Here is a 23,586-nt window from a genome sequence, read left to right on the forward strand (position 1 = left end):
TTATCTCCAGGGTATCTCACTGGGAACGAAAATTCCAGGACGCGTCACATCCTGCTGTTACGAGAAGAAAACTTTTCCATGGATATTTAGAGAACCCCAAAAAAAGAAAGAGAGAGAGAAGAAAGAATAATTTATCTTAACGGGAGGAACCCGTTTAGCATGTGAATGTCATGTGCATGACCCCCTGTTAAGATGCATAACCTAATTTTCTTCAAAACTAAAAGGAAAATAGTTCCCGAGAGCAAAAGCTCGAAGCACACAACTCACTCTTTTATTATTATATTAAGATCTGGTGGGGAAAAAAAATATTCGTTTTACGAGGATTCTAAAAACATAGGAGAGGTATTCTCGCCCCCTCCCTCTCCTCCCATATTTTTGCGTTTTATCGCAACATCTCGGTAGAATTTTAGGATTTATGCCCGAGTGTGGATGCAAATTGCCAACATACGTCTTGATTTCGCACAATGGTTGTTTTTACTCTCGAAAACAAACCTTTGAACATTCATAAAAATACATTTAAATTATTTTTACGACTCTTTGTAAAGAAATTTACTTTCGTGTTTTTTTTCAAAGCAAATTCGTAAACGACGAGGAAAAAATAATGCTCGTAATAATTCTTTACACAAAATAAATTTGAAGTTTTATTCATTCCGTTGTTTTAAAAAAAAAATAATTTTCGTTTTGAAATTCAGAAAATGGGAACTGAAGGGTTATATTAATTCTCACAAGTTTTTATGTGATTAATAAATATTATCTGATTATTATGTTGTAATAGTAATTGTCAAGACATTGTCATTAGATTTGTGATACGCAAAGAGTCTCAAAAAACCTAATTCATAAAATAAGAGGGGCGATAGTACAAGCCCAGTCATTTTTCTTTACTGAAATCAACAAAAATTTAAATTATTTTTCCTGTTTATAAATTAAGTTATTAGTAAACCACGTTAAGGTTGGTTCACTCTTGGAAGAGCAAAAATATCACCAGCAGAATGACCCACTAAGGCTGAACACATAGTGGGACGGAGAGCAAAGCAACGATGGGAGGAGATCCGAGTAGCGAAATCAAACACACGGATTCCAATGCGCCTGCGTATAGTGGCGCGCACCCCAGCAGAGCGGGAATTCTGCCACAAGCGATAAGAGCAACGCATTCAAAATATTTTGTTTTCGCCGCTCTGCTCGCTTGTGTGTAGCTTCAAGTTGGCTACACACAATATATATATATATATATATATATATATTGGTTTATATTTGAAAATAGTGATATTCACACAACACTATTATTTCTAAACTGTTGTCTGAGCAATGATTTTTATAATTATGAAATTTTTAAGCATCCTTTAATTTAAAAAACCAAGCTGATTGTGAGTTTCTATTTGATACACTCTGCTATATCAAACGCCCCCACTATGTGCACTCCATATGTGGAATGATTACACATTGTTGAGTGGTGGCCGAATGCTTGCTTTCCCCGGTCAAGCTGTTGCTGGTGATTGTGGGTGCGAACCCAGATTCTCTGTTTGTATCACACCTTTTTTTTGTTTCCGTTTCGATTGTATTATACAATGAAACCTGTACGAAACGGAACGTCAAGAGACTGAAATAATATTCCATTTTAGACAGGTTTCCGTTTTATAAAGTTACACACACATATAAAAGCACTAATCCATGCAGGGACTATTTTTTGATTCCGTCGAAGACAGGTTTTCGGCTTTTAGATGAGTTTCACTGCACAGCGATACGCATTTAAATTTTTTTCATTAAAATAGTTCTAAAAATTTTGGTTTTTATTCTCAGTGAAAAAAAAGGAAAATATTTTTACTAGAAAATAATTAGTAAGAGAAGCGAACTTTTCCATCAAGATTGGATAAAAACGTGGAATCTTTGTCATGGGCACTTCCATCCTGGAGATCTCCTGATTCCCCATCCCCCAATTGAGCTTTAGAGGCCCAACAGTTTCACCCATATTGGAACCATGTTCTTTAGAATGGCGAGAAAACCACCAATATAAGTGACCATTTAAACTTATCCTACGAGAAATTCCCGATTTAGATTAAAATTTTGGAAGGGTATCTTTCACAAAAATGATCCCCTTAGAGTTTATAGATTATTTATCAGGAGTTCAATAAAATTACAGCGCCATAGAGGACATTTTCTAAAAAGTGACCCGGTAAGCGGAGTGAAACGTTATTCATGTGACTGCCAACGAGGTTTGAATCCGATTGGCAACAGCGTTGAACTTTGACAAAATTTTTGGTAACAACCGCCGGCCATTTCTCATATTTTTTTCCGTATTTGGGATCCCTTTTCCACGTAATTCTCTTTAGAAATTATGATCAGAACCAATTAAAATGTTATATGCCATCATAATTTATCCGATTTTTTTTCCATGTTTGCGGGTAAAACAATGTTACAATATCTATTCTGATTGGAAGCTTATTCATTATTCGTTGTTCCTTGTTTCGATGCATTTCGATTTCTGTCCCTGGATATCCAATGCATATTAATTTTAATCACTTCGAATATTCCCAGCAAAAATTTAGAAAATGCATTCTCACTCGTCACACCTTGTGAAACTTACGCGAATCTTCGATATCGTCCAAGATTCCGTTGGATTTCCCGAAGGAACTCGAGAATGGATAACTCTTCCATTCAGTCCCTCCCCTCCTTGAGTGCTCTATTTGTCTTCTAAGTCAAGTTCCTTGGCTATCCTGTCCTGCAGTTGAAATATCCAACTCAAAACTCTTCTGAAATGTAAAACATGCGGATCTACCGGTATTTGAAAATCTCAGAAATATCCGACAACGACTAATTCAACGAAATGTCTGCCGTAGTTATGTCCTTATCATGAAAATGAAGGGCGAGTGAATACGCAACACCAGTCTCACATTCAGCGAGGAAAGAGTTGCAGAAATGCTGCAGCAAATGTTGTCTCTCGTAACCTGAAATGACACGAGTTTTAGCATTCAACGAGGGAAGGGTGGGAATGAGGAATTATATGTTAAAGTATAACTACCTCCTTTTATCCCCTTGGATATCTTCTACCCCTTTATGTATTAATACCAACACTCGAAACCACCACCGTTCAGTCATTTGGGCACACACATTGAGGCTGTTGGAATTTCAGGAAGAAACATCCTCGTCTTTTGCCACGGCTCTTTGGGTTTCAATATACTTGAAATGGTAGGGAGAACGGCTCCCATTCCTGCGAAATATTCCGTTCCCGGATGCTTTTATCGTAAATAGTGAAATGTCAAACGCTATTCTTAAAGCATAAATAAGGATTAATTCCGAGAATATAGTTTTCTCCTCCGACACTAGTCTTGAATCCGAGAGAGAGCGTGATAATAATCGGCATCTTCGTCTTAGTTTTGGGAGGGTCTAGGTCAATTCGTCGCGATCAACTTGTCGCGCGACAATTCGTCGCAATCAATTTGTCGCAGCGTCAATTCGTCGTGCTACAAACTCGTCGCGGTACAAATTTGTCGCAGAGTCAGTTCGTCGCGGTACAAATTTGTCGCAGAATCAGTTCGTCGCGGTACGAATTTGTCGCAGAATCAGTTCGTCGCGGTACGAATTTGTCGCAGAATCAGTTCGTCGCGGTACGAATTTGTCGCAGAATCAGTTCGTCGCGGTACAAATTTGTCGCAGAGTCAGTACGCCGATCAAATAAATTTTCAAAATTCAGTTTTCATGGTATTCATGCCACACTTCCCGCTTTCTGGCGGGATCTCCATTTCTCGCAGCGAGGGGCGTTGGGCGAACACACCAAGATGATAAATTACGATAAAATAAATTTTCAAAATTAAATTTTCACCGTATAAGCCGCACTCCCGCTTTCTGGCGGGATCTCCATTTCTCGCAGCGAGGGGTGTTGCGGGAACACACCAAGATGATAAATTAGGATCAATGCCCATCCCAAAGCACAATTTGCCTAAGGGGTCATTCAAGTATTACGTCAGGATCGGGGAGGGAGTTTCGGATTTGTTGACTTTTGATGGCGGGGGGGGGGGGGTTGAAGGTCGCTTACGTCATCAACCACCCCTTTTTGAAGATATGAAATATTCTAAGCTGCTGGTGAAATTTTGCTGACGGGGGAGGGGATGGGGGTCAGTGTTTTGCTGATTTTTGCTGACAAGGGGGAGGGGGTCAAAAATGGCTGAAAATCTGCTTACGTAATACTTGAATGGCCCTAATTCACTATTGAATATGTATCTGCCATGTAGGGAATACATCTTTGAGGAATTTTTTACCGACAATATATCTAAGGCTAGCATTACACTATGAAAGTGTTCTAAAAGTCCTTTTATAAAACTTGAAAAATTCAACCAATAAGATTATCGGTTGCATTTGCTCGAATGTAACCTATGAACTTTATTGGTTGGATTTTTTGAGTTTTTAACTTGAGCAACTTATCCGGTGCAAATTAAATTTTGAAAATGTATGTGATCGCAATTTATCATCTCGGTGTGCGCCCCAACTCCCCTCGCTACGAGTAATGGAAATCTCGAGAGAAAGCGACAAGTGTGGCTTATCCGGTGAAAATGAAATATTAATTAAATTAAATTATTAATTATTTCAGGTTCTTGTGGAGATACTGTAGTGGTTAATGTTGGTGGGAGTCTCGATTCCACATGGGACAGATACAAGTTTACACTTAAAGACAGCCTCCGCTGTACTGTAATTTGGGGAATATCATAAACACCGACATTTTTTTACAGAATTTTAAAATTTTATCATAGAAAAAATGATTTTTTTAACATTTACAATAATTAAATAATAAAACATTAATATCAATTGTAATTTTAATTTCGATGATTTTTTTCGAAATGACAAAAAAAAAATTTAGTAAACTGTGTGCATTTCTTGATGGAAAAAAACTTTTCTTCATGTTTATTTTTTCACGTATGAGACAAAAAACCTACATACAGATCGCGTGACGAGTTGACTCTGCGATAAATTGACGTCCCGACGAATTGGTTACACGACAAATTGTCACTGCGACGAATTTGTACCGCGACGAATTGGCTCTGCGACGAATTTGTACCGCGACGAATTGGCTCTGCGATGAATTTGTACCGCGACGAATTTGTATCGCGACGAATTTGTACCGCGACGAATTTGTATCGCGACGAATTGGCTCTGCGACGAATTTGTACCGCGACGAATTTGTATCGCGACGAATTGGCACTGCGACAAATTGATGCGCGACGAGTTGAGCGCGACAAGTTGATTGCGACAAATTGACCGGCTACGGTTTTGGGACTAGTCGTCGTCACCGAGGCGGATGCGTTAACATTATGTAAATGATTTCGAATTCATCTAGGCTTGGATTAGGTATCATTTGAGTGGTTTGAAACGGATATTTTTACGTTTTAGGGTAAAATTTTAGGAGTTGCGCGCGGTCAGGTTCGCATTTAAGGTTTTGTTTTTACGCCGCAGTGCAGATAGATATATGTTACGCATCTTTCACCTAGGGGCCGTTCAAGTATTACGTAAGCAAATTTTTAGCCATTTTTGACCCCCTTCCCCCCCTTGTCACAAAAATTTCTTCATCACTGTCCCCTTACCTCCTAACGCATATTAGTGGGATCAGAAACGTACGCGGGAGGGAGGCATAGGGGGCTCGTGCGCCTCTCCCACAGACGAAAAAAAAATTCAAATTAATGCAAAAAATATTTTTAAAAAATTAAAATTTCGAAAGAAAATACCTTTATGTGTTATCTTAATCAATTTCTGTTAATTTGAATGCTATTTGTGAAAGGTAAGAACTCAAATTTTTTCTAAGAAATTCATTTGCGACCCACCCTTTAGGCCATATATAATAAACCCTTGACCCGCGGACTAAATGTGTTCGTGAAGATTATCTGATGTGGCTTGCCCCCTCAAACACAATTTTGTAAAAATGAACTAATCGGCATATTTACAGATATCTTAAACGACCCGTGGCACAATTCCAGCGCATTTAAGTGGCACGTGGCACATTTTCAGATCACTGAAGTGGGCCCGTGACACATTTAGAGATTCCTTGAGTTATATGTGGCGCAGATTTACAGCACTTAAGCGCCCCCCCCCCCTAGTTTCGGTTCTACATCACTTAAGTTACCCGCGGAAAATTCCCTGATTACTTAAGTGACCCGTGGCATAATTACGGATTACTTGAGTGATGGGTTGCGCAGTTCCACAGCACTTAAGCGGCCCGGACACATTTCCAGAGCACTTAAGCAGCTCGGACACATTTCCTGAGCACTTGAAGGACTCGTGAAACATTTAGAGTTCGCTGAAGTGGCTCTGTAAGGGATTTATCATTATGGAGAATGTTAGTTCAGGTGCCTACAAACTAGCGAAAGATTCAAGGGAACAGTTATTTTCCTTCCCTTGATATCTCTGGCTGAGAAAGAAGCCATCTATATCTCTCTAGCGAAAGATTGTTCTCGTGTTTTGGCGCACGAAGTAAGATGTCATTAAGAATATTTCATATTTTCATAAAGGTTGACCCCCCCCCTTGTCATCAAAAGTCAGCAAATCGGGAACCCCCCCCCCCCCCCCCCCCCCACAATGACACAATGATCCCTAGAATGATATTGGTATGATCTACCAAACGGGCACTATATACAAACGATACGAATTCCATGAACAATTTCTGGAATTCGCAATGGCGTAAATTATACAAGACTCACGCAACTGCTAGGTCTCTTTCATAAGATGCTGTGATGTACATATACTGTATATGAACATTTTCCCACACAGAACAGGTCATTAAAAAGCCACGTTTATGTCTTTAGAAAGAAAGTTTCGGAGAAATCCATTCTCTCAGCTCATTGAGAATTTTTCTTTGGTATGAATGAGGTTCGGCAATTATTCTGGAATTACAGATCGTGTGTGTGTGTGTGTGCGGTTCACCGCCATGCTTATAGTCAATTAATCTCTAGGGAAAACTTCTTCGGTTGAGATTTAGTGGAAAACAGTGGTTCGAATAACAACAGCTGGTTGAACAGCGAAGGGAAAGGGCCTTTAAGGGCTAATCGTTTCCGGGAAACTGTTTTAATAACTCGACTTTTCCGCTCCTGCAGTTTTCGAGAGTTTCAGTTCCTGCAATTTTTAATTAACTTTTACTTTATTGCGGCGAGTTTCGAGTCTCGTACAGCGACACTTCTCCGGGAAACAAAATGGCTCTGGTACATTCTAAAGAGCCACTTTCAACATTTTTACGTTGTGAAATTTTTGAAGACACTTTCTGCTTTCGTGATCGCGAAGAAAACATGTATTTTAATTACGTACTAAATATAATAGGATGAGCCTGATAGCTTGGACCGTGCTGAAAATTATTTTTGAGTACATACGGTATTACATAATTCAATAACGATAGAAACATTCACGATCGATATTATAATTAACACAATCAGGTTCTTTAGGTTTGAAAATAAATTATAATTTTGAAAATATTAAAATTCGATAAACACTGAAAAATGTGTAACACTACTACTACTAATGCTACTTAACCGTACAATAAATTGCGTAAGCATTACACTCCAGAATTTCTAATGAATTGGTACATGCAGGAATGTGTTGTGTGTGTCTACGCATGACCCTAACGTTTTTATGTCGTCAGAGTTATGTTGCAGGTTTCGTGCTATACTCTGGTGCAGTCACCTGTCTTTCATATTTCGAAGTGGAAAATTGTAATCGCCTGAATTTTTATGTTAAGTTGTGCTACCTCGGCTAACGAAGCCGAGTTCGTAGGTGTCGCACACACCGGTTGTATCCCCGTCCATTTGTGATTTATCAGCTCATTTCTTCTCTAATACAGTGATTCCCAACGTGGGCATTGACACCCACTTGGGGGAAGATGGAAAGTTCCGGGGGGCTGTAGAAGCTACGGGTATAACAGAGGACATAAGATCCCATGGGTTAGATTACGTTGGGGGCGATGGGAGAAAATAATTTCTGAAGAAGTGATCGATGAAACAAAAAAGATTGGGAACCATGTGCTCTAATACATGCAGTCTTTTGCACTGCAGGAACGCGTGTTTTGAACACTTAGCTCTTTTTTTTTTATGAATGCATTTTCTACTAAATGAATCATTTTACATGAAATGGCTCAAAAAAATTCAGAAAGAGAAGTGTAAGTACACCAGGAAAAAGATTCCGAGGTGAACATGAGTTAAAATCGTGCTCGAGTGACTGTAATTCTGATGTGATGATTCTTGCAAAAATTCAGCTCACGACGAGGCTTTCTTTTTTAATGTTAGCACGTGCATCCATATCAAAGAAAATGTTAGTTAGCCTAATCCGTATTCATTAGCCGAAGCAGAAAAATCATCTTCGTTATCCAAGGTATCATTGTACTGAAATTGATATGTAAAGTAATTTTCAAGGTCATGTAAGAACTGGAATCAGGGTGGAAAAAACAACAACATAGGTACGATTGTTATAAGGTTATAATTAAAACAAAGTCAAATAAAAAGAACTTGATCACACACACATAGAAGAAGAAAAAGAAGAATGAAAAAAACCGTTTGTTGAACGGAAGTATCAAAAATAAAATAGAAAAGAAAAACTATTAAACGTAAGTCGGATAATCGAGAAGCTATCCATACTTAGAACAAGACAACCATTTCTTTTTTTATGGGCTGTAACATGGGCTTTGCTTACAATACAATTTTTTTTTTTTGTGATATGTGCTTTTGATATACAGTATATTGGGTTGCTGTAGTTTGGTTATATTTGACATCCATTATATTTATGGACATCTTTTTTTTCTCAGCCAACTCCTTGGGCATTTTGCCTGTTAGGGGTCATTAAAGTATTACGTCCGCATCGGGGAGGTGTTTCGGATTCGCTGACTTTTGATGACAAGGGGGGAGGGGGGTTCGAAGGTTGCTTACGTCATCAACCACCCCTTTTTGAAGATATGAAATATTCTAAGCTGCTGACGAAATTTTGCTGACAGGTGGGGGGGAGGAGGGGGGAAGGGGCCGTGTTTTGCTGACTTTTGCTGACAGGGGGGGGGTCAAAAATGGCTGAAAATCTGCTTACGTAATACTTGAATGACCCCTTATGGCTTTCGTGTTTGTATTTGTAAGCGTGCTCCGACCAAACGCTTTGCCGAAAATGAAATTCACTCTCCCCCACCCCAAAAAAAAAAAAAAAAAAAATGTTGAGAACTGTCGTAATGTCGCAGTAGAAAAAATTGTGTTTCATGATAAGCACCACAGTCGAAAAAAAAAAGATGGTGAATTGGTTTTCGGTGGTTCTACTCTCATGACAAGGAAATTCAGGAATTCGCCATTTTCATTTCATAGTATGGAAAATAGACGGCAGCGCCAGCATAAAACGAAACAATAACATTTTCGTCAATATAAATGTGTTAGGGCCTCGCATACACTCACAACGCGTTCCTCATGTATCGATTCGTTAGAAATTTCGTATACTTTTCGCAAACGGTAATGAGATGCTTTGTACAGTCACGTAAAAGAAGCTGTAGTAGTCGTAAAAATTCATCGAACTCGGAGAGCGCAGTTTATAATTAAAAAAAAACCACATCAAAATATTTATTTATATATACAGGGTGTTCAAAAAGTCCTTAGAAACTTTAAAAATTCATAAAAACCGCAAAAATAATGGAAATAAATAACGGTTTGCAGGGTTAGCATCGCTATGTCACGGGAAATTTTTTTAAGACGGGGAAAAAAATGACTCAAAAAACAGTCGATAGGTGACGCTGAAGTACACAAGTCAAAGAAAAGATACGCAAATAACGAGCAGAATGCCTCCAAATCGTTTGTTACAGCAGTATGTGTCCCACATGACCACCACCACAGGGAATAAAACATTGCAGGCGAGTCACAAAATGTAGCAACGGCATAGTGTAGCAGGTCCGGATGTTTACATGACACCTCTCGGCGGATAGAATCTTTCAGTTCCGACAGATTGGATGGACCGGACCCATACACCCGGGATAGCCAGAAGTCTGCCGGTGTCAAATCTGGGAACCGAGGAGGCCATGGGAACCTGCAACGCCTGCTAATGATTTTGTCTTTCCCAGGCTTTTCTATATCACGAATGCCTTGACCTGAGTAGCAGTATGACTAGTTGCTCCATCTTGCACAAACGTGACGGTAGAAAGCGCATTTCTTTTCACGCGAACATGACACGACCTTCTCGCGCAGAAGCGTTAAATAACGATGCGCATTCACTGTATCCGTTTTCCACCCATTTACTGGGCACTGCGTTTCAAAGAAGAAGGGTCCTATGATGTACGAACCTGTGAACCCACACCACACTGTAACTTTTGGGGAATGCAATGGTTTCTGCGTGTACTCACGTGGATTAGACGTCACCCTGATTAAGTACAGTTCTGCATCAAGGTTAAATGCTTTTTATGGAATTTTAAAACTTATATATAATTATTTATGACATGAATGTCGCTCTCCACTTGTTAATACAAGATGTAAAGAAGACTGGATGTTGTGAAGATATTTATTATTTGAGATGTTAATTTTTTAAGGAAGGAAAAACTCATCTCTGCCTCTACCGGGAGTCGAACCCGGGTCCCTCGATTGCCGGACGAGTGCTCTGACCACTAAGCTACAGAGGAGATAGTGTCTTCTATAGATAGACATCTATCTCCTCTGTAGCTTAGTGGTCAGAGCACTCGTCCGGCAATCGAGGGACCCGGGTTCGACTCCCGGTAGAGGCAGAGATGAGGTTTTTCCTTCCTTAAAAAATTAACATCTCAAATAATAAATATCTTCACAACATCCAGTCTTCTGTACATCTTGTATATAATTATTTAAAAAACGCAATTTCTTTCAATTAACTATAATTATTTAAGGGCATTAAAGTTTTGATTATGATTTACCTCAACAAAATCTACATAATGAATAGAATGCCTAGTTTGCGAATGGGTCTCTCAGAAACTTCACAAATTCTGATTTTCACACTTGACGCACTTTTTTCCCATAATGGATTATTCAGCATAACTCGAAAACGGTTCTTGGGTTATATGCATAATCGTCGGTAAAAAAGATAAATTTATGGAAATTTAACTCACCTAAATGCTCGGCGATTATGCATAATAACCGGATTTATCACATTTACTGTATAACATAGTCACATAAAAATTATTCAATATGTACCTGATGCGTTGAAAAATTTATAGAAATAGTAATAATGCATCATATTTTATCGTTGAAAATTACGTATGGATAAGTTAATATGAATATAGTACTATTGTTCAATTTTACATAAAATGCATATTTAATGAATAGTTTACGCATAATCTATATTATTTTCATTTCACATTCCATCGTTGGCATCGATAGTTCCCCTCTTCTTAGAATTATATATAAACCTGGAAAATTTAAAATAAAAATTGAGCTTCAGTTACGAAAGTTATCGGATTTTCAAAGCTTTACAACATTTCGCGTATCAAACCGAACTTGATAAAAAGGAATATCCGAAAAATTCGAAAATGCGATTTTTAGTGTAAAAATTATGGAAAAAAAAAATGAAGATAAGACAAACTAAAAGAAATAAAATCATTTTTATGGTCTTAAAACCAAACTTTTCCCTTCTCTTCGCAGTTACGATTTTGTTAATAGACAATATTAAAAAAAAAGAGAACAATTTACTGCTGCTGATTTTTCTAATATAGAGACAATACATATCCTCTCTTTTTTACTTTTATTTTATCGAATACCGGGAGTTTTCCCTTCGTGTTATCGGATGAGTCATGTTTTAATTGGCTCTCCTGTTGAAGGAACTAGAATTTCTCCTTCCCTATTTCATTTTTGCAATATCGTAAATGGGAGAAAATTCAGGAAAAGTTTTATCAGTGTAAAAAATTGAATCATTCTATAATAAAAATCAATTTTTTTTAATGTCCGTTTTTTCGAAAAAATCTCGTTCGATTTCGGTGAAATATTTTATAAAATAGGTATCAGAGCATAATAGATTCAGAAATAGGTTTTTTTTTTTTTAAAAAAAAAGGTAATTTGTTGTATAACATACGGTATACTTCATTTCTCTTGGCCTATTCCCTTAAGTTTTGAAAAAAAAAAGAGTTTTTGAGATTTGCAACACACATGTACTGATGTGTCACGTTTGTTTATGAAATTAAAATATGAACTGAAATTAAAATATGAACTGAATAAGTTCAATTGCAACTTATAAGATTTTGACTTGAATGAAATTTCGGGAAAAAAACCTCAAGCATTTTTCGACATTAACGGAACATTCCGTAAAATATGTTACAATAATTAAATTTTAATTACAATTATTTCATTGTAATGTTTGTCGTTTCAAATGTTATATAAAAAATTATAAAAATCCAAAAGAATTTTAGAAATGGTTATGGAAAAATGACATTTTTGTACAAATTCGTGAAAGAAGAATTATTGATTCTTTTTGTATGCAAATATTTTCGAAATAAATTCGTTTGAACTGTAAAAAAATGTAAACTTATGAATTTTTGAGCATAATATGATCACGAATATATATCATTTTGCATTTTTAAAACATAAGTTTTTCTTATCTACGGAATAAAAGGTATAAAAATTTCCATCCTGTATTTTTAATAAATCGTAAAAAAAAAATGGATTCACATTTCTTGTTTAACAGTGGATCTTTAAAAAAACAATTCAACCTTTATTGTTATTTTGTTGTAATTTTCAATTTGATGTTTTAAATGTTTTTTAAATGTATAATCCTCAGTTTCAAAACAAACACATAACTGAAAGTTAAAGCTTTAAAATAAACATACCAAATTTATAAATTAAATATATAAGAATATTGATCCAAAAAAGAAGATCAACATGATATCTATATGTTAAGAAAATAATCAAATATATTGATGTTAAATTTTATAGTTGACAAAAATCAAAAAAACTTGAGAAAAAAAAAATCTATATATTTCAATAGTTGTTGAATAAAAACGAAACTAAAAATGCATTCGATATTTAATCAGCTCTGTTTCATCACATATCTCAATTTTCTTTCTCAAAAGTTTTATAAAAGTTAATGAAACGGTAATTGTGACTTTAAATATAAATGTTCCTCATGTTTGCCTCTTATTTCTTTTCGAGAAATACAATTCGCTGCGATTTGCAGTAAGCATTGATTTACAGCTGCACTTTGGTCTTAAATGGAACGTTATTCCAGGTTTGGCAACTTGTTCAAAGCTAGCGAGAATTGTAATTTTTAACAATGAAATTGGTAATTCCAATTTAATGCATCCTTTAACACTTGTTAGCGAAAATTAAATTTTATTTCAAAAATACGTCTTGATTCATTACCTCCTACGGATAGATCTAGGAGTTGCTGGTTGATTGCGTTAAAAAAATTCATTTTCTTTTTGATTATGATGCGTACGGCAAGACCATATACGTACGGATAAAAAAATTCGTCACAGAGAATAGACTTTCATAGATAGGTTGCATTGATGACGCACCGATAGATGGCAGCACTTTAGCAAATATACAAACATTAAAATCCATTTCCAGTGAGAAAATTGATTTTTCTCACTCTTGAGCAAAAAAAAAAAAAAAATATGTATTTAATGAAGGAAATTATTAATTTATGCATTTGAATTACACACACCTCGAGAATTCGTAAATTAAGTGGTCATGAATTATTAAATCGGAATAAAATCTTGATTAGGGATATCGATTTCTCCTTTATAAATACCACGCTGGGATGTACCGAATACTAAATTGAATGTAATGAATACGAGAAAAATAATCTATTTCCGTCATCATTTACATTTCATTCCCCTTTTATGAATGTTCTTGAAAAAAAAAAATTAATCTAGTTTTTATTTCGGAAGTAGAGATATAGTCAGGGTCACAGAGCCCTAAACTATCACTTACTACTCGCGTGAATAATGAGTAATTTCGGAGGGGGGAAAATAGTGAGTGAGAGCGTGGAAAACCGCTCTTTGTAGAGATAAATGACCAAAAAAGACGCTCATTATTACTCGCACTGAAGAGATAATGATCTCTAAATACCACCATGGTGCATACTTGGCATTTTTAACCTCCTGGCTCAATGGGTGCTCATACCTACTAAACAATAATGAATCCAACACGAAAAACTTTACGGCTTGACTTAATTTTTATTGCTTGCAATAATAATAGTAATAAAGTAAATAAACGTTTCTAGAGCCCGGTGAGTAATAATTTCTCTTTACAAGTGCTCTCAGGAAGGGAAAACAAAATTTACGGCTGCCATTTTTGGTCTCGGAAACTTTTAACGAGTTTTTTGTTACCGTGGGTTTCTTCACATCTAAGTTATTTCTTTCACCATGAACTAGACTCTAAGTTATCATAACTTGATGACTAAATAAATGAATATGAAACGATGAAACGGTGTCTTATTTATGCGAAATTCGCTAAATGATTCAGACATATTTGGAGATATGGTCAACGCCTTTTATTCTAATCACGGATACTGTTATCATTCGTGTATTTTTACCACTTTTGTAAAGAACGGAATATACTGATATCATAATATGGGAAAAAATTCGTTTAGAGTTGTAAAGAGTTTGGATAATGTTATCAATTTTTTTTCCGTCGAAAATTCTTTTTTGCGCATTCTAAAGCCTAAAGGCTTAACCAAACTTATTTTTTTGTCCCTGTAAGTAACCGTTATCAGGCTACTACTACTAAACCATATATTCACCTCGTCCATATTCATCTGCGGAACTTCTAATGAACTGGTGCGTGTCCGTGTTGTGAACCTAATTTAAAGCTTTTTTCTGTGTAATGCTTGTTATAGTGTTGCCATCTGTCTCCTATTTTTCGAACTATGAGTAAAGTGTAATGGGTGAAGATTTTACTGTTGTAGGCCTGTTGCTCTCTTTGGGAAGACTTTTTATCGAGGAGATCGCCCTGCAAAAAAGTCGATCTTATCAGGTTGCAAGACTATTAAGGAGGCTCTAGGGGGGGGGGCTGTTCTCTCCTCCCCCCTTGCTGACAAACATTTCTGTACTTATTGTGATAAACGGTCTGAAGTGATCCGTGTACGGGTCTTAGATCTCATTTCAACAAACACTTTTCTCTGCCTCAAGATAAGTTTACATAAGAGCAATGCGATAATCTGGAATTCAACGAAATGATTTCTCTGGTCTCTTGGAGTTCGTTACAACGGGATTCGATTGTATATTAACGTGCCCTGACTAATTGACTCACTGGCTGATTCATCACCGCCGAGCTAAACCGGCTGGAGCTATATTTATGAAATTAGGTCAGTAGTTTCATTTCATGACGTAAAGACTCACAGAAAGGGGTTTTCCAAAATTCGGCTCCCAAAATGGTCATGAGAGGGCTCAAAAGTTATATGGGGCAATCATCGCTGAGCCGAAACCGCCGAAGCTATAAATATTTGGTCGGTAGTTTTATTTTGTAATGTGTAAAAACTTTCTAACGAGGGATTTTTGAAAATTCGTACTGTAAGGGGGGGTCATAAGGGGAGGGGGTCAAAAGTTATATGTGGTAATCATCGTCGAGCCCATAGCACTTGAAGCTATAAATATGATATTCGTTGAGTATTATAGAGACTCGACAAGACGGGATTGCTGAAAATGCAACTCCCGGGGGGGGGGCGGGGGTTATGAGGAATTCAAATTGGAGGGAATTATCGTCGAACAGTTATCAGATTACCAAATCAACGCGAGTGAAGCCGCGGGTGATAGTTAGTACTGTATATAATATATACAATATATATTATGTATTGACCTTCCAAATGTTGACTGACCTTCGGATCATCCTGTATTTCACTGAAACATCGAGCAAAAATAAACAAAATCAGCCTCTTCTCTCCGGATCTTGCTGTGACAAATTCAACGATATGCGCTCTTCACTTTATTACCATAAACCCAGGAAATACAGGTAGAGGATCAAAGAAGATATCGGTTGTGTGGGTAAAAATGCATAATTCCAGAACATTATTGTTCCTATCATGCGAATCCAAATGTCTACGGACGGATTGAATGACGTTCAAAATTCAATTTCCTTCAACAACCTCAACACATTCGAGTGGGAACTCAGATTGAATACGAATTGGACGTCTTCAACGTAAAACACCCACGCGTACGTGTCTTAAAACAAAAACTTCTGAACATGAGGTAAAGCCGGGGGGTGGATGGGGGGGGGGAAAGAACGCAGGATCCAAAGAAAGGAAGTGACAAATGAGGAGAAGCTTCCTAAGATCTGACACGATGTCATCTTTCAGTTCTAAGGAGACAAAATACCATTGACACGAGAGCCAATACACTCAGGAGAAGATACAGTGATGTGAGGAATACTACCGCTACCGAAGAATATAATAATAGAACCAGGAGTAGGGTTTTATTTTTCCCTCCTCCTATAGCCACACAAAAGGCGTCGATTCATCTTCGAAAGCCTGCCTTTACGAAACATTCCATTAAAGTTCGGGATTATACAGGGCGATTCTGAACTTCTAGTACGAACTTTTAAAAAAAGTGGGGGGGGGGGGGGTCCACATTTTCTTTCTTTTCTATCAAACCGAGTACAACTCCGTTCCTACGCCATGGGAAATTTACTACAGGATGAGTTGTGCCGGAAGTGTGCGATTGCGTACCTAATAGTTTGAGTGCGTATCATGTACTAGTGGTGTGCGTGAATGATTTAGTGCTGCCATGTAGTTTTTGAACAACGAGTGAGAAGTGTAATGATTGAATATTTCTACCGTTGCAGGTCTGTTGTTCTCTGTGACTCGTGAGGATCCAGGTTCGAATTTCGTTGACGGCATAGTGGTGGTCGACTGAAAGAGGAGTGAAAGCGTGCCCCCTTCCCCATTTGAAAAAAAGGCCTCTCCGCAGAAATCAGGCAGACCTTTAACACGATATTCCCATAACATGATAATTCAAGCATTTACCATCTTCACTTCAAAATATGGAATGAGGTGGCAGTACGACCAAGAACACGAAACAATCAGAACTCCAATAACATAAATATGTTAGAAGCCACGCATACACTCAGAATCAACAAATTCCGACATGTACCGATTCGTTAGAAATTCCGCAAAGGAATGTTTACGAGGCGCATGTGCGGTTGAGTTGCAGTATGGGAGTTTTTTCAACATGGGACACATCGGCTCGCATTCGCAACTTGAAGTTCGGAACCACAGAAAAGCAACTTTCAGCCGATCACCAACTGTGCCGCCGGAGGGGTTCGAACCCGGGTCATCGAAATGCGAGTCATCACTATAGCCCCGTTTACATGTGCAAGATTGGGGGTAGCTTTGGTGATAATTACCGGCATGGCAAATTTTTTCCCCTTGTAGGGGGAAAGAAGTGGGAGGAAAGCTCATCACACACAAAAAAAGCCAATCTTTCTTGGGGTGGATTGGTGGTCGACACCGACCTTCTCTCACATAATCCTTTGCACCGCGAAAACTACTGCAAGCTCCTTCGTCAGCCATCTTGAATTAAGCACTTCCGTTCAACCCACGTAATCAGTGACGACTTCCGGAAAGAAGTGTGGGGATTACCGGCATAAACAAAACGCCATGTGAATGGTTTGTAGCGAAAATCCCCGTAACCGGGAACTTCCCGGGATGTTTTATTGCACTTGTGAACGCGGCTTATGACCACACAATCGCGCAGCGTCACTTCAAAGGAGTGATAGAGAACACTCAAACAAACGAAAAAAATTACTAAACGTTACGCTGTGGGAATAGTCGGGGAAAAGCTGCTCTCAGTGCGGCTGCGAGTGAAAAAAATCCTTTTTTTTTCCAGTTGTTTTTTGTGAAAGATAGATGACCATCGAATTCAGACTTGCAAATTGAATATAGTAAAAAGAAAAGGTGTGTTTTTCGAACAGAAAATCTGGATCCGAACGCACAATCACCGATAAAATAATGATTGCGATAGGCAGATACGCTATACGCCACTGGTCAACAACGTGCACCCGTTCAACACGGTGCAAGCAAGCTCGTCAGAAAATAGAGGAAAATAATACAGAAATCACAATGCATATACAGGGTGCTTGGGTAACAGGGGGTATGACATTTTACTGGCGAACCGTTCATCCTAGAGGTATACTTGCAAAAGGATACTATACAAAAGGATCCAAATGACATGTAGTACTCAGGTATGCCATTCATGTTGCAAGGGGTTTTGCTTAGTTATTAACATAAAATATTAAATTTTTATACAGGAACCCCGTGCACAAGAACCCGATTACAAAGTTGCTGTCCTGTCTGATGCCAAAAACAAACAAAAAAAAAATTTCCACGTTTCTAAGCGCAATATTTGCTGATGCATTTGAATTCGAAAAACACGGAGGAAATAATAATTAAAAAAAACTTTAAATATACGGGTAAACGCTTTTCTTCGCATTTAACGCTGGTTTCCCCCCAACTTTCGTTCGTTTTTCGAATTCGAATATCTCACTGAATAGAGTGAATATCAGTGTGAAGTAAGACAACCAATAAGAAAGACCTTCCTGCTGTAAGTGTTGCTTTCTATCTCCGTTTCTCACTCGCCACCTTCTTATATTCGAAATGTAACACGTCATGTAATATTTTGATCTTGAGCGGATTTTGATCTGTTGATGAAGCATTTCGAGATGATGTTAATAATAAAATGTATAAGATGCTTTTTGACGAGGAATTTCAAAGATTGTTGTGAACAAAATATTATTTGTGGTTCTTGAAATGTTTTCATACGATAACACTAATTCGATAGCACATGGAAATCAATAGAATAAGCCGCTAATACTTGAACGCGTACCTATTGCTCATGCATTATTTGCACATTTTTTTAAGACTTTTCTTAGGGTCTTAGCGGTTTTTTTTTGCTCTATAAATCGTTAAAGTCTGTAAAATGAATACAGAATCACGGGGTTTCTCCACACGGAGCAAACAGACCCATGGCACAAATACTCATACTACTGCCCTTTTCATTTAGGGGCCGTGCAAGTATTACGTCAGCAAATTTTTAGCCATTTTTGACCCCCCCTCTCCCCCTCTCTCCCCCTTGTCAGCAAAATTTCATCAGCACTGCCTCCACCTCCGAACGGATATTGGTGGAATCACAGAAACGTACGTGGGAGGGAGGGGGGCATAGGGGGTTCGGGCGTTTCCCCAGAGACGAAAAAGAAATATTTTTAATTAAAAAAAAATTAAAAATACCTTTATATGTTATTATAATCGATTTCTGTTGCAATGCTATTTGAAAGGTAAGAACTCAAAAACTTTCTCTTTAAGAAATTCATTGCGACCCACCCTTTAAGCCATATATGGTAAACCCTTGAACCGCGGACCAAATGTGACCCTGGAAATTATCCGATGTGGCTTGCTCCCTCAATCCCAATTTTGTAAAAATGAACTAAGCGGCACATTTACAGATCGCTTAAATGATCCGTGGCACATTTACAGATCGCTTAAATGACCCGTGGCACATTTACAGATCGCTTAAATGACCCGTGGCACATTTACAGAGCATTTAGGTGTCCATGGCACATGTTCAGATCACTGAAGTAGGCCCGTGGCACATTTAAAGATCACTTAAGTAATCCGCGACACAGTTCCAGAAAACTTAAATGATCCGTGGCACATTTAGAGATCCCTTGAGCGACACGTGGCACAATTTTAGAGCACTTAAGCGGCAACCCCCAGTGTGGTTCTACATGACTCAAGTTACCCGCGGCATATTCCCGGATTACTTAAGTGACCCGGGGCATATTCCCGGATTACTTAAGTGACCCGGGGCATAATTACGAATTACTTGAGCGATGCGTTGCACAGTTCCACTGCACTTAAGTGGCCCGGATACATTTCCAGAACACTTACCATTAAGAATATTTCATATTATCATAAAGGGTGGTTGATTAAGTATGCATCATCCGAACCCCCCTCTCCCTTGTCATCAAAAGTAAGAAAATCGGAACCCCCCCCCCCCATCGATGCTGACGTAGTACTTGAATGACCCCTTAGAATTCATAAAACAGATGGGCCATTTTCGAAACGTAATATCATGCACACCTCAGATGATCATGAATCAGTGCCGTCTGAATCCATGGGACCACCCGGGCACGGCCCCTGGGGACTTAAGAGAAGAGGGGGCCTCACAAAAACGAGAACCGGTTGAAATTTCGAAAAATTTGCCTCAGAAAAATCACGGCCCGGGGGCCCATGGCGCTCTTAAGATGACGCTCTGTCATGAATAAAGTATGAAATCGCACAAGCAATGATTAAATTGCCGTGCAATCGAAATACGTTTCAATCAGCATTATTAGCACAATACAAATGTGAGCAACGAGATCTCATTAACAGTGAATACACCAATATGCATGAAAGACTTTATAAAGACGTTTTTCTATGGCTTTAGACCCAAAATTTACTAAATCCTAAAATTTCTAATTTAATTAACAGAGACAAAATATTCCGAAATTCGAGCGAGCGTTCTTTGCTCAATTAAAGTTCTCAAAATCTCATGTTAAGACCCTTTTAAATAAAGCAATTGCTGTTGATAAGTTTTTAATTAAAAACTTGAGCTCAAAAGCGCTTTCTGCAGATTTTTATGCACCGTTCAAAAAAAAAAAAATTAAATTAAAATTAATCCCCCGAAATATAAATTAAGAGAAGGAAAACACACTTATATTATTGTATATGAAAGAATTTCGAAAAAGTTTTTTTTCCCCACTGGGGTAATTACATGGTGTGCTTTACTGAACATCCCAGAATCATGTCGCACAAATATTTAAACATCATTTCTATGTATAATGAACTAGAATGGAATTTCAAAATACGATTAGCGAAAGCAAACTTTGTAATAATTCAAGGCCTTTTCAAAAAAAAAAAAAAAAAAAAAAATATATATATATATATATATATATATATATATATATTTTGTATTAAAAAATACGGTAAAATTTTACAAAAGGATGTTTATGCAAATATCTATTAAGCCCTAATACTACGCACTAAATACTTCACGTTTCTCTCGTGCTCTAAGTATAAAATCCTTGAAAGTTTATTTTGCATATAATTTTTTTTTTTTAAACATTGAAGTGCAGCTTATAGATGAGAAAAGAAATATTTTTTTGGGAAATTTACGAAGAAAAACATTGAAGTAAACAACATCTCGGAAAAAAAAAAAATTCCGACATTTTTGTGTTATTATATTTCAGGCGTGAAACTAAGTACTTTGTCATGTGTTGGAAACGGCCTTGTACTCACTCTATCATGAATGATCATTATACATGGAAAGATATCTTTTTCGTTAGAACGTCTTCCGCATTCTTTCCTTGTATGATAATTTAAGAGGAAGTGCAAATGGGAAGAAAACAAGAAATAAATACGGAAGCGTAAAAGGATTTTCCTCGCAAAAAAAGTAGATTTTTAGAGGAAATAAAAATGGAACCTTTTTATAATGGATAATTCAGAAATTTTTTCCTTGATGTGTATGGAAATACCGTATATATTTCTTTGGAACTGGCTGTTCCTTGCGCTTCTTCTATCCGTGTATTGCTTTTAATTATTTTTATACAAATGGGAAAAAGTGTCAAATTATTCGATGGGGAAACTATATGTACTTTAGAATCAGAAAAAAATCATTCTTAAATCTACTACAGTCGAATACCGTTACAACGAACGCCAAGAGCCCGGGAGAATCACTTTCTTTAAAACGAAATTTCGTCATAAAGGAGTTCCAGGTAAAGGGAATAACCTCCTTTTTTTCATTTCGAAAGCATGAATGACGTGGATGACGCAGAGTTCATCAGAAAGAATTGATAATTATAATTATAATTCTGAAATGAAGTTATTCTGAATTGACGATTATGCATAATATCCGGTAAATTAATTCATTCGATTACTACATAAAATTTACTAAGACTATGAACAGGCAATCATGCACAAACACCGGGAAATGCGATAAATTCGTATCGACATCACCATATATAGCCCATTGTTTCCCATCGCCCTGTTCTTCAGAAATTTTTTGTCCCATCACCCTCAACGCAATTTAACCCATAGGATCCTATGTTATACCCGTAGCTTCTATCGCCCCACTGGAACATTGCATCGCTCCCCAGGGGGCGTTAACACCCACGTTGGGAATAACTGATATAGCCTATATAATGCACATGTGAAACAAGAGAGTACTAGGTTAAAATGATAGATTTTTTGAGCTGGAAAAACTTAACTTTTTATCAAAGAATACTTTCAAATTTTACAATAAATTAGAAAAGATGGAAAAGAAAGTTTTTTCAATTTTTTTCTCTAAATGGAAATTTAAATGCGAATGCAATTTTTGCTCTTAATGTTTAATATTGTGCATATCGAAAGACATTTACAATTGATTTTTAGTCATTTTTCGCCAAAAAAAGACAAATAAAGAAATAAATAAAAGCGAGTTTTTTATGTAAAAAAAGAAAAGCTTTGACTGTATTTGCATATAAACGACTCAACCATAGCATATTTTTCCTTCCCATTACGATAGAAGTTTGATTAGACGTAGACAAAGAATCGTAACCGGCTCACAAAATACTTGAATTGATCATTGATCATTTTTGTCGCACCTCGGTTTCTATTTCGAGTTCTTGTTATGTCAAATACAAATACAAATACAAATACAACGCCACAACAGGCAAAATGCCCAACGAGGTGGCTGATAAAAAGATGCCCATAAAAATATGGTTGTCATATGTTTCAAAAATACAGCAACCCAATTAAAAATGCAATTAACACAAATTACAAACAATATATACACTCGTATTTCTTCCAGTGTCCAACCACGAGTTGCTTTATCTTGATTGTGAGTTATACTCTGTCGACATAGGAGAGGAGCAAGAAGAGATCAGATGAAATGAGACTATTTTGATTCAAGGATGAATCGGGAAAGTAAGAAACGGTACCTAGCTTTCTTTACCGGGAGGTGGGGGTGGGGGGGGGGCTCGCACCCCTAGGGGTGTGTGGGAGAACACCTTTGTGGGTGAGAGATGGAAAAAAAAGCATAACAATATGTTCACTTATTATTAAGGAACATTGAAATGGTGATAAAAAAATTAAATTTTTCAATTCTCTTATACCGATCAGCGTTCGAAATGTAGCGAAAAACTTCGCGTTCCCTTCTCCGCGGTGATGCATTGATTGGGAAAGAATCTCCTATTGGAAAATCACCGATCCGCAGTGGATTTTTTATGGCTTTTTTGCACCCCGCGGTGGCACATCCCTCTTTTAAATGCTAATATATTTAGGAAAATTAATAAATAATAATAATTATTATCGTTTAGAGCAGATTTGGTTTAGCGGACCATTAGGTTCTCGTATTCACTGGTCCCAAGGACCAGTGTCTTTCATTTTTTAATTCTAACGCTGCCGAAACTTCGACATCCCAGCTTTTTGCTTTCACTTGCAGAAATGCTTCACACGAAATTGGCGTTGGAAAAGTTTCTTTTTGGATTAGATTATCGTGTTTGTTTTTTTCATTTCGATTGAGAAAAAAGCACCATTAACACCTGAAATATTTTACGTTTTGTTTACATTTGGAGGGTTCAGAAACCAATCAGTGCAAGTCATTTTTCTGAAAATGACTTTCGTATTGCGAAGTGCATT

Source organism: Pholcus phalangioides, unplaced genomic scaffold, assembly GCF_987345545.1.
Source record: "Pholcus phalangioides strain wild (caught in Gottingen) unplaced genomic scaffold, Ppha-v1.0 ptg000042l_1, whole genome shotgun sequence".
In the NCBI taxonomy this organism is placed as follows: domain Eukaryota; kingdom Metazoa; phylum Arthropoda; class Arachnida; order Araneae; family Pholcidae; genus Pholcus; species Pholcus phalangioides.